Consider the following 12,279-nt stretch of genomic DNA (forward strand, 5'->3'; position numbering starts at 1 on the left):
AAACATGCTTTTAAATGCAAGGTATTTTTCTGGCAGCCCAGAATAATATAGGAAGAGAAAGAGCCTATATTTCTACTCTAAAACTATTCATGTATTCATGGATGCTTAGTATTCCCAGTCCCTGTATCCAGGAGCAGAGCCCAGAAGCATCCTAGGATGCTGGGAGAATCCTCCATTCAGACCAACTTCACTTTCCCCAGTGCTTTCCACAAACAAAAGCCCTGGGGGTATAAACCAGAAAGGGACTGCTGTGCGCTTTGGCCAAGGCCCCATCAGGACAAGGAGAGGGGTTCAAAGCTCTGGGGACCGAGGGTACTTGCCCTGCGGCCTCTCCATCGTCAGCTGCAGCAATTCTAGAAGCACAGTGGTGGAAAAGAAGGCAGCATCTTCTGCAGGATCAGTTAGTGCTGGAGAGGAGAAGGTAGCTGTTTAGCACGCAAGCTCCTCTTCAAATATGCACAAAAGATTTGCCTGTTTTTTGCTGGTTTGTTTTGGGAACTTTTGTTTTTAAGCTGCATGAGGTAGTTTCTACTCATCCCTGCTTCTGCCTTTAGAGTGGATCTTGTTTAGCACACAGCCAAACTGCTGCTGCAGCGGGACCTGTGGGACTTGCTTTGCATTTTCTTCTGTAGGTTTTAACAGAATTTTAACCCGCATGTTATTGATTTATCATGTACATTAGGTGGTCCAAGAGCAAGATGTGCTGGGAAGAAGAGGAGGATACATATCCTCTCAGACATGCCTTAAGGGAATCTAGCAAGAAAAAGGGAAATAAGACTTGTTAGATTGTGGGTTTTTTTCATCACAGGTGGGCCTCATAGGTGGAACAGGTTTTATGTTTGGTCTGCATACACTTCGAATCCATGGATGCCTCTTTTGCTGAACCCCTCTCGCAAAGTGACGAGGGAATTCTTCTGTGTTTCACTGCAAAAAATGAAGCTATCTTAAACTGCTAGAGGGTGAGTCTGAAAGAGCATCTAGAAGAGGTGATCCTACAATAGGAATGAAATAATGCCATGTTTTCTCTTTTTGTTTTGTGTATGAGTCTCTGTTAGAACTTTGCTATGCTTGCAATGCCTTTCTTCTTTTGCCAGGAAGACAAAAACTTACCCATTCACACTAAGGTCAGTGAAATAGTTCAATCAATGTCAAACCTCAGGTTTTCAGTAGCTTCTCTATCCAGCCACTGCTCCTGTTGTAATAGCAACACCAGCTGTACTATTCTAACACTTGTCTGTCCAGACAAAAAGAACTTGTGTGCAAAACTTGCTGAGTATTTACTGACCAATGCTGCTTGTCATGGATATATGTCATCTTGCTCGTTCTGTAATATTAAGCATGGAAAATACACGGTTACAGTATGGCCATACAAGAATTGGAGAAACTGGTGCAATCATGGTTTATGTTCACAATATCCTCAGCTTACACTGATGTTAAGCAGGCATCTGAGATCTCTCAGTTTGTATGGATTAGTGAGATTCGTTCCTTTCTCTGTGACTGGCACAACCCTTACGGCTTGTTTGCCAACGAAATCAGTTTCTAGTGTGCTAACAGTGTGGGCACTTGTAGTTTTATTTGATATTCATCTGTTATCTTGCAGTGAGTAAGCTGTTAAAGGTCCAGATTTCTGGATAATAAAGATTATCCTCACTATCTTTGACAAGTGTCTCATTGACAGTGAAGAACTCTAGAAGGATCTAACCAAACTGAATGAATGGTAAGGAAAATGGCAGAGGAGGATAAATGTGCAATAGTTCATCTGGGGAAAATCATGTACACCATGCCTCCACAATTCTTGCAGTCAGCTCAGAACAGACACCTTGGCATGACTGTTGGCAGGTCTCTGAAATCACTGGCTTAATATGCAGTGACAGCCAATAAGTCAACAGGAAAAGAGGCATCATCAGGAATGGTACTGAGGAATAGACAAAGGATGTCCCTTTGCTGCTATATAAAACTTTGATGCACCCACACTATGAGGACTTTGGGTCTCCACATCTCAAGAAGAATGTCATGGGGTTTTGAAAAAAGGGAGGAAAGCAATGAGGAACCTAAATTTAAAAAAATCATAAAGGCATTGGAAAAATTAAATGCAGAACTCTTACTCATGAAAACCCACAATATGTGAACAGCAGAGTATTCCTTGAAACTTGTAGGACATCAATTTAGAACAAATTTTTAACAGTGGTGGATTTTTTTTACACAGTGAGTAGTGAAATTCAGAAATTTGTTTCCATTAGGGTGAGGCTGTCTGTGGTCTGCTCCTGGTAGATAAAAACATACCAAGAGAAAAAGAAGTACAAAAGCAGGAAAAAAAAAGGCTCTAGCCAGCTAGTTAGGAGCTGTGGGACATGGCCACGTTCTACCTCTCAGGGTAGAGCATGTTGTGCAGCCAAACAGCAGTTGTTTTGCATAATTAAGCTAATTTATACTAGTAAATCAAACAGTGCTTGGTGATTTCCTAAGCACTGAAACTTAACCCTCTATATTGACAACTGTTAGCATGATTCCTGACACATTTTTAGCATGGTCTGAGTAGCAGCTTCCAAAAGATTTTTGGTTATATTTTGGAAGTTAGCAGAGACTAGGGACCATTTTCAATGGGCATTTTGGATACAGCCACTTTAGAGTGGGTGGTAGGAGAGTCTAACAGTGAATATGACCAGATAGCGATAGCTCCACTTGGTCTTGAGGTGACTCAAAGAGCAAGTTCTGGCACTGTATAACTGGAATAGGTATAACCAGGGTTTTGAAGATCTATGGCTCAAATACTACTGCTGACAATGGGCTATGGACTTAAGAAGTCTCATAGTGGGTCTGTACCCAAATGTACTTATTCCTCTGAAGCTACTGTACAATCCATGTGGCAAGTCAGCATACAGAGGCTGATGAATCAGCTGTTCATTTCAGGTAACTCTGCCCTTGGTTTTAGTTCTGAAGGACTTGGGAACAAGTCATCTTTCTGGCCCAACCCATGTTTGCCAATTGCGTAACCTCAACGATGCATATTACTGGCATAGCTAATTTTTGCATCGACACCTTGCCAAGCCAACTGTCCCATTTTTCTTGTATATTTACACAAGAGGGTAGTTTTGCACAGATCTGGTTCAGTGAGCTTGTAGAGTAATCAGTTACCAGGCTTATGGATTTCCATTGCACCTGTGCTTCTGGGAAGTGCCCAAAGATTTCTGTGTAAAGTCCTATACAACCATCTCCAATTCTTTCTGTAGCCGTGAATGAACAGCTGCTTCCAAGTCTGTGTGACTTATGAAGCATGACTACACCATTTGTATGGGATGACAATTTTAGTGAGGAAACCACTTTGATGGGTCAGTAGGGGGAAGGTAAAATTTGAATAAAGCCATAAAAGACTATCTGAGACAAAAGCGCTGTAAGAAATTCTGGAAGTGTTTCAACCAAGGAAGTAAAAAAATTTTGAGTTTTGAATTTGTCTCCCGACAGTAGTTTGTAAAATGAATGCACATCCAATAATCAAGGAACCATTCAATGTGAAATCTGGCGTACAGGAGATGGGTGCTGACGTCCTTTGTTTATCTCCCCTATAATGACTTACATGAATCAGTTAACTGAGATTATATTATGCTGGGTGGAACCTATCACAGTTTTCAGATGTCAGGCTAAATCGCAGCCTACCAGAGGGACTAGAGTACCATGTGTACATCAGAAGATGATCAGTAGTTAGTTAATCAGGGCAGAGCTTTCACCTTTAAGTAGCTTTGAAAAGCTGTATGTGTTACTTTTCACTTTTGGGTAACACAAGAAATGTCTTGAAAGATTTTAGTCTTGGAGCTGTTCCACACTTAGCACTGCTGCACGAAATCAGGCCTGAGGACTGCTTGGATTGGTTTCCAATCACTGCCAGTAGGCAGCACCAAATGCCACAGAGTGATGCTGAACAAATTTTCTCCTTTTTCCAGCAGCCAGATGTGGAATAATGTCCACCCAACTCCAACAAACACTGATAAGCTTAAGATATGAAGAAAGTTAATTCCTTTCCAAAATGTTCAACGTTACCACCCAGGAATGATTTAAGATAGTCTTATTGTGACAATTTCCAGGTCTTTTTTGATCTGTGCTAAATTCTTGTCCTCAAGAAATATTTTTGCCTTCAGACCCGACCATGAAAATTATTCCTGGAAAGCAGCTTTGCAGAAAAGGCCCTGGGGGTCCTGGTGGACACCAAGTTGAACATGAGCCAGCAATGTGCCCTTGCGGCAAAGAAGGCTGTGCTGGTTTCGGCTGGGATAGAGTTAATTTTTTTCATAGTAAATAGTATGGGGCTGTGTTTTGGATTTGTGCTGGAAACAGTGCTGATAATACAGGGATGTTTTAGCTATTGCTGAGCAGGGCTTACACAAAGTCAAGCCTTTTCTGCTTCTCACCCCACCCCGCCAGCGAGCAGGCTGGGGGTGCACAAGGAGTTGGGAGGGGACACAGCCGGGACAGCTGACCCCAACTGACCAAAGGGGTAGTCCATACCATATGGTGTCATGCTCAGCATATAAAGCTGGGGGAAGAAGAAGGAAGGGGGGGACGTTCAGAGTGATGGCGTTTGTCTTCCCAAGTAACTGTTATGCATGATGGGGCTCTGCTTTCTGCAAATGGCTAAACACCTGCCTGCCAATGGGAAGTGGTGAATGAATTCCTTGTTTTGCTTTGCTTGCGTGCATGGCCTTTACTTTACCTATTAAACTGTCTTTATCACAACCCATGAGTTTTCTCACTTTTACTCTTCCGATTCTCTCGCCCATCCCACTGGGGGGGAGTCAGTGAGTGTCTGTGTGGTGCTTAGTTGCTGGCTGGGGTTAAACCACGACAAAGGCTAACAGTATCTTGGGCTGCATTAGGCAAAGTATTGCCAGCAGGTCAAGAGAGGTGATCCTTTCCCTCTACTCAACACTGGTGAGGCCACACTTGCAGTGCTGTGTTCAGTCCTGGGATCCTCAGTACAAGAGAGACATGGACATACTGGATAGAGTCCAATGAAGGGCCACCAAGATGATGAAGGAACTAGAACATCTCTCCTATGAGGAAAAGCCGAGAGAGTTGGGACTGGCCTGGAGAAGAGAAGGTTCACGGGAATCTCATCAATGCACAGAAATACCTGAAGGGAGGATGAAAAAATGATGGGGCTAGGCTCTTTTCAGTGGTGACCAGTGACAGAACCAGAGGCAATGGGCACAAATTGAAACACAGGAAGTGCCATCTGAACATCAGGAAACTTTTTTACTGTGAGGGTGACCGAGCCCTGGAATCGGTTGCCCAGAGAGGTGGTGGAGTCTCCATCCTTGGAGATATTCAAAAGCCATCTGGACATGGTCCTGGGTAACTGTCTCTAGGTGACCCTGCTTGAGTAGGGGGGTTGGACAAGATGACCTCTGGAGGTCCCATCCAATCTCAACCAGTCTGTGATTCTGTGATCTTATAGGTAACGTTGTAATCAGTTCTAACAGTGTAGGCTGGTATGCACAAGGATTTGTACCTGAGCTGGAGCACATTACAGGCACGCCTGAACTGACATCTCTTAACTACAGTGTGAACAGATATGTCTGGAACATGGGATCCACAGCCCTCCCACCCATTGGATTTAATACCAACAACCTTGCACTATTGTGTTGCCTTTGTCAGTTCCGCCTTAACAGTAGTTACTATGGCTACAAAACATTATACTCTGACCATTAAGGACTGTAAAATTCCCGAACCTGCATTAGTTTACTTGTTTTCTGTAATAGACTAAACACAACGTTGAGTTTTCCCAGTAATGCTGGCCATTATATCAGTAACATTAAAGCTTAAAAATATAAATATAGAAATGATTTCTGAAATCTTTCCATGTCTTGGGCATGCTACTCCCATGGGGAAATGTAGTCATGCACATACACATCCATATTTTCTGACAGTCCAGGCGTACTCTCCTGATTTAAAGTCATTGTTCTTTCTAGTATTAGAAATGACATCATTGCTGTAAGTATAGCAATATACATTTCTGAGAATTTATGATGGTGACACTGCTGACAAGTCCTGAATAAGCTTGGAAGGTACCTAAACACATGGAATCAATTCCATATATAAATACCTACACAATTTCACAACAAGCTTTCACGTCAGTCCCTCCAACAGATCTAATTCAATAGATGTCAGGATCAGCAGAGCTGGACTATGTCCTGTTTATCCCTGTGGATAAATTGAATTATGCTAGATGCTGCAGACTGATTCTTCCGCAACAGAAGTATCTGCACTGAAAAGTTCTCTGCTGATGGAAAGCAGATTTGATCCAACCAGGCTGAAATTTTGGGTTAGGGCACAGGCATGTAACTCCAAGGGGTTGTGTTGCTGCATCTTAATTAGTTACTGCTCCCCAGGTGAACCACAGTAAATGGTAAGGTGCACTCTGCTCCTCCCTTCCATTACAGCGTAAAATGCATCGATGTTAGCTACCATAACAAGTTTTTCCTCATAACTGCATCAGACTAACAGAATAGGTGCAACTTGGTTGCTCTGAACCACTTATCCGTACTCTTCCTATGTCAGTGGTTAAAACTGCCACCCGATTGAAAATCTGAATTAAAAATCAGCGATCAAAGACCATTCGTGTCGGTACACCATCTTGGCTGTTTTCTCAAAACAATGGTCTACTGAGTGTTTTTTTTTGTATTAACTGAAACACACTTTACAGTGACTTTTTACTGTTCTGCCGAGGTAAAAGTAAAAAGTAAAAAAAAGCCATACATCCACACCGTCTGACCTTCTAGAATTCAACTGGACATTTTTCTAAAGTATTTATTAGCTTTTCTTTTGAAAAAAACCTTAGGACAGCATAGAAATAGCAGGTCCTAAGGTCCTCTTACTAATAGAAATACCTTCCCATTTAAGTATGTACAGCCATGAAATCATCTTTTCTTAACTTCTTGGTCCACCTGGGTGAGGTTTCATCAGTGCTTCAAGGTGGGTAAGTGTGGGACACATAACTGTGAGACATTGTGGAGACTGAAGATATATGGGCTCAAAAAAGTAATCAGAGGAGTTAATGGTGGAGAAAATGTCCATAAAATGACTATTAAATGTGTTTAGCAATAGCATTTAGCTCTGAAAGTCCCTAAACCGCAGCTTGCTAGAAACTTCAGGGCTATAACGGGTGGATAATTCTCTACTCACTTGCTTTCTTGTCCCCTTTTCTCAGGCTCGTGCTGCAAGCCGTCAAGAGAGACTAAGCTAAAGAGGAGTTTGGTTTGACATGGTAGAGCCATGCTTAGGAGTCTTTGCTTGTGGTTTACATGCACCTCCGATCTTGCTTGCTCTGTTTGTGTACTATTGCCATGATTCCTGAGACTAGGGCTATTTTCAGTGTCCTCCACGTCAAACAGAAACTATGCTTCAAAGGGAGAAGTTCAGTGAGGGTGTTTCAGCAAGGCAATTACATAAGAAATGACAGCAGAGAAGAAAATTAAAAATCACTATATCTATTTTAAGGATGTGTATACCACAGCGTACGTTGCTATTGTGATGGGCAAATAAAAATGAGAGGAGCAGGGAGTAGGGGACAGTATAAGCAGCAGTGTTTTTCTCTTTTTAAACACAGAATGTGTCGTATCTGAAGGTCAAATGCAGGATACTGTTATTAAGTATTAAGGATAAATTTGTTTTGAAGAAAAACCAGATGCTTACGAAGTATCAGCGGAGGGAATGTGCAAAAGATGAAAAGAACATTACTAGCAATGACAATAAAGGAACAGAAGTAGGATATAAAAATGCAAATAAAAAACTGGGTTTTTGCACAGCATACGGCATTCTACAAATACAGAATCAACCTATCTGTGAGTCAACTGTTAGCAAAAGATGCTTTGTGCTAACATCCTACAGAGTTAAATTAATGAGGCTACTATTAGAAACAGTATTAGAGAAATGCTAACCTTGCAATGAGCATTTAAGTTAAGAACATTTTTCTTTCTCCAAGTTTTATTCTTTCCGATACATCACCCCCCTCCAAGTTTAAGGAGCATGTTATAAACAAAAGACATTATTTTTCTGCCTGCATGTTTAAAATGTAAAGTGCCATTCCTAGCACTGCCACATAATTCACTTTTCTGCTACCTTTCACAGAAAATGTGGTCAAGTTGCTACTTATATTGAAGGCAAGTATTGAAGCAATATTGAAGGCAAAACGGCATGTCCATTTGAAATGAGATACATTCTTCTCAGGCTGTTAACAGAGGAGATGTCCCTGCTCTTTTGAAAGGCTGAAGTCAAGAAGACCTTTAGCTGAATATGCTGCTTCTTTCATAACAATGTTTGAATTGTAGCTAAAGTGTTTGCCCATTTATTTCTTCTTTGATTGCCTTGCTGGTAGGTGTTAAGGCACTGGTTGATATTCTTTTCACCGTGGCCAGTCCAAAAAATGTGTAAGGTGGAAATTTTTTCCTACCTGAAAGCTAAAGTGGACTTTCAGGTATCTTTGACTAGCACTGCATTAATATTGTGGTATCCAGCAATAATATATTTAGGGTTCACTTCAGCTGTATTGATGCGATACTCTCTCCTGCTTGGGATGGTCTCATCCAACCAAAGTGATATAGGGGGTCACAGAGAAGCCATTCAGACAGTAAATGTATTTAGGCACTTGCTAACTTCAGTTCTTCTTTGAAGTCAGCTGCACTGGTAACTGAAAGACCGATGTGCGTCTGCTTGCATGTGTTGCTTGGTGATGATCCAAAAGCACAGGAGTAGCTAGCCCACAGTGCTTCTCTCCCATCCTTAGGTAGTCAATGGGCTGCTCTGAGCTTCCATATCCTTACCTCTGTCAATCTCCTACAACCATTTTTCAGTCTCTGAAGTTCTTGAATTCTCTGACAGCAAGTCGTACAGAAATGCGAAGCGTTGCTAGCATATGGTACCATGCTCTTGATTCCTGAAGAACGGAAAAGACTGCAGAGAGGAGAGAGAAGTTATAGAAAGGATAAAAAGCAGCCTCTTCAAAATTAGTTCTGCTGACTTGTATCCATGTATTCATGTATAACTCTTGACTGTGCCTACTCTTGAGGTTTATACCTCAAACTTTCAAGTACAATACTTCAGGAAAAGGGGGACCCACTGTACTGTGTGATTGATCTCCTGGCTTGCCTGAACCAAGCCCATGCTCTTTCCTACTGCATGGCAGCTTGCACTCCCCACTTGCATTGCAAGCAGTTCTAGTCCCTAATGAGTGCTGCAGCCAGGAGTACCATAGCTGCACAGCGTCTTGCTTCATGGTAGACTGTGGCATCCTTTGGAGGAGAAGCAACCTGGAACCAGAGGAGACAAGCAAAATGTTCTGACCATCAGCACTGGAGTATCAGCACTGTGGAGAAAGTAGAGACTGTTTAGGACCTCTGGAATTAGGGCAGCTCTCAAGCAGGAAAAAACCACCTTTTTCTTTGATACAAAGCATTTAATCAAATATTTTAGTTATTATTTTAAGCAGAGCTGTGCTGAAAGTGGTCTGCGTTTTGGAATACATGGCTAAAAAAAATAGCTAAGTCTGTTGCCAGCCGTCTTTGCTTCAGCCCCCTTTTTCTCTCGCTCTGCCTGTTCGAGGTGGATGAGAAGGATCTCTGTGCCTTGTGTTCTTAGCTCTTAATATCTGCTGATGCAGCTCTTCATTGTGCATTTTATTGTAAATAATATCACTAACATTTGCCACTCTTTATCTTGTATTTCCTCTGTGGGGAGGACTATGTGTGCAGTGTGGTGTTTGGGTTTGGAGATCCTTTTCTTGCAGTGTCTATTCTGATATTTGCTTTGGACGGCAGGTTGCACAAGCATACCTTAGCTTGGAACATGATGAAATGATCTTGAATTCTTGCATTGTCCCTGAGAAACCTCTCTCGTGCAGAAGAGCTTTACCCAACTATTATGACTGCCCTTGAGAAGTGGAATTGTCCACTGTAGGCTTCAGTTCTCAGCAGGAGAATTCTGTTGCATGTTGAACTCAGGACAACTGAACAACTTGATGACAAGAGGAAAGGGAAGAGCTTCAGCAAAGGCAGTTCTCCATGGCAGCAAAACGTTAATGTGCTTTTAGTTCCTTCCAGGAAACTCACGAAAGACAGGACACTACCCTGGCCTTTGCAGAACTCCCTGGCTGAGCATGTGTGGGGAAGCTGAGCTTCCCGTTGCTGATCTGCAGATACAACAATGTCAATTTGCCTGCTCAGTGAGCTATCAAGGGCTTCTTTGTTTGGAGGGCACTTCTGCAGAACAAGTCATATCTTTCCTGTTGCGATGCTAGGGTATTTAAATGGACCCACTGGGAAGGAAACCATGTGAAAGATGTTTGTCATTAAAACAAAATTCCTAGCTTTCATGTTAAACAAACAAACAAACAAAAAAAGACCATAACAAATTGAGATAGCTAGTCCACAAAGTGGATAGATCACACCTCTTCACCTCTCTTCTAGTTAGCTGTTAATTCACTGCAGAACCAATGCAGAGGTTATGTAGAATCCACCGCAATGAAGATTTGGTTCCTGAATTTGGAGTGCTAGTATAATACTAATCACTAACCAAAGTCAAAAAACTTTTTCAAAGCGATGAAGATTTCTTCCTGGTTTTAACCTCTTTCATGCATCTTCATTACATCAGATTAATTTCTCCTTGCACAGGACTGGCATGGTGTATCGGGTTTGCATGGCAACATTTTGGTAGCAGCGGGGCTACCAGGGTGGCTTCTGTGAGAAGCTGCAAGAAGCTTCCCCTGTGTCTGATAGAGCCAATGCCAGCCGGCTGCAAGATGGACCTGCCGCTGGTCAAGGCTGAGCCCATCAGCAACAGTGGTAGCGCCTCTGTGATAACATATTTAAGAAGGGGGAAAAACAGCTGTGCAATGGCAGCCAGAGAAGAGAGGAGTGAGAATATGTGAGAGAAACAACCCTGCAGACACCAAGGTCAGTGAAGAAGGAGGGGAGGAGGTGCTCCAGGCGCCGGAGCAGAGATTCCCCTGCAGCCCGTGGTGAAGACCATGGTGAGGCAGGCTGTGCCCTGCACCCATGGAGGTCCACGGTGGAGCAGATATCCACCTGCAGCCCATGGAGGACCCCACGCCAGAGCAGGTGGATGCCCAAAGGAGGCTGTGACCCCATGGGAAGCCCACGCTGGAGCAGGCTCCTGGCAGGAGCTGCGGCCCCGTGGAGAGAGGAGCCCACGCTGGAGCAGGTTTGCTGGCAGGACTTGTGACCCCACGGGGGACCCACGCTGGAGCAGTCTGTTCCTGAAGGACTGCACCCCATGGAAAGGACCCACGCTGGAGCAGTTCGTGAAGAACTGTAGCCCGTGGGAAGGACCCACGTTGGAGAAGTTTGTGGAGAACTGTCTCCCGTGGGAGGGACCCCACGCTGGAGCAGGGGAGGAAGGAGCAACAGAGATAACGTGTGATGAACTGACCACAACCCCCATTCCCCGTCCCCCTGTGCCGCTCACAGGGAGGAGGTAGAGAAAATCAGGAGTGAAGTTGAGCCCGGGAAGAAGGAAGGGATGGGGGGAAGGTGTTTTTAAGATTTGATTTTACTTCTCATTACCCTACTCTGATATTAATTGGTAATAACTTAAAGTAATTTCCCCAAGTGGAGTCTGTTTTGCCCGTGACTGTAATTGGTGAGGGATCTCCCTGTCCTTATCTTGACCCATGAGCCTTCTGTTATATTTTCTCTCCCCTGTCCAGCTGAGGAAGGGGAGTGATAGAGCAGCTTTGGTGGGCACCTGGCATCCAGCCAGGGCCAACCCACCACAAATGGTAAAGATTTTACGTTTATGAAGAAGCGAGACACTGCTAGCTTTAATAATTTTTTCTTTAGGTAGGGATGTGGGTAACAGAAGCGTAGGATCCAGAGTTACACTGGAGCCTGCAAGTCAGATCCAATGGGCTGCAAAAATGGATAAAAGCACTAATAAACACTGGTGCCTGGCTGGACCAAACCTCTATTTTAGTCCCAGCCTAAGGTCATTACTGCCTAGGAGTCTTGCTGATCACAGCAGACTGCTGAACCGAGCTTGCTAAGAATCACTGCTATGCCCAGACCCAGAACGCGTTCTTCATGTAATGGCAATACAGCACAGAGTAGATGGGAGTTGCACAGTGCCAGGAATGAGCGCTGTGAAGAAAAGAAGATTGACTGAACAGAAGTCTTGTTTGGGATCCAGGTGATCTTGGTCAACATAGTTCCTCTGACTATGGTAGTATCTTCAGGAGCTCACAGTAGATATCAAGACCATAGAGTCTAGAGATAA

This window comes from Gavia stellata, chromosome 2 (genome assembly GCF_030936135.1).
Source record: "Gavia stellata isolate bGavSte3 chromosome 2, bGavSte3.hap2, whole genome shotgun sequence".
Classification (NCBI taxonomy): Eukaryota; Metazoa; Chordata; class Aves; order Gaviiformes; family Gaviidae; genus Gavia; species Gavia stellata.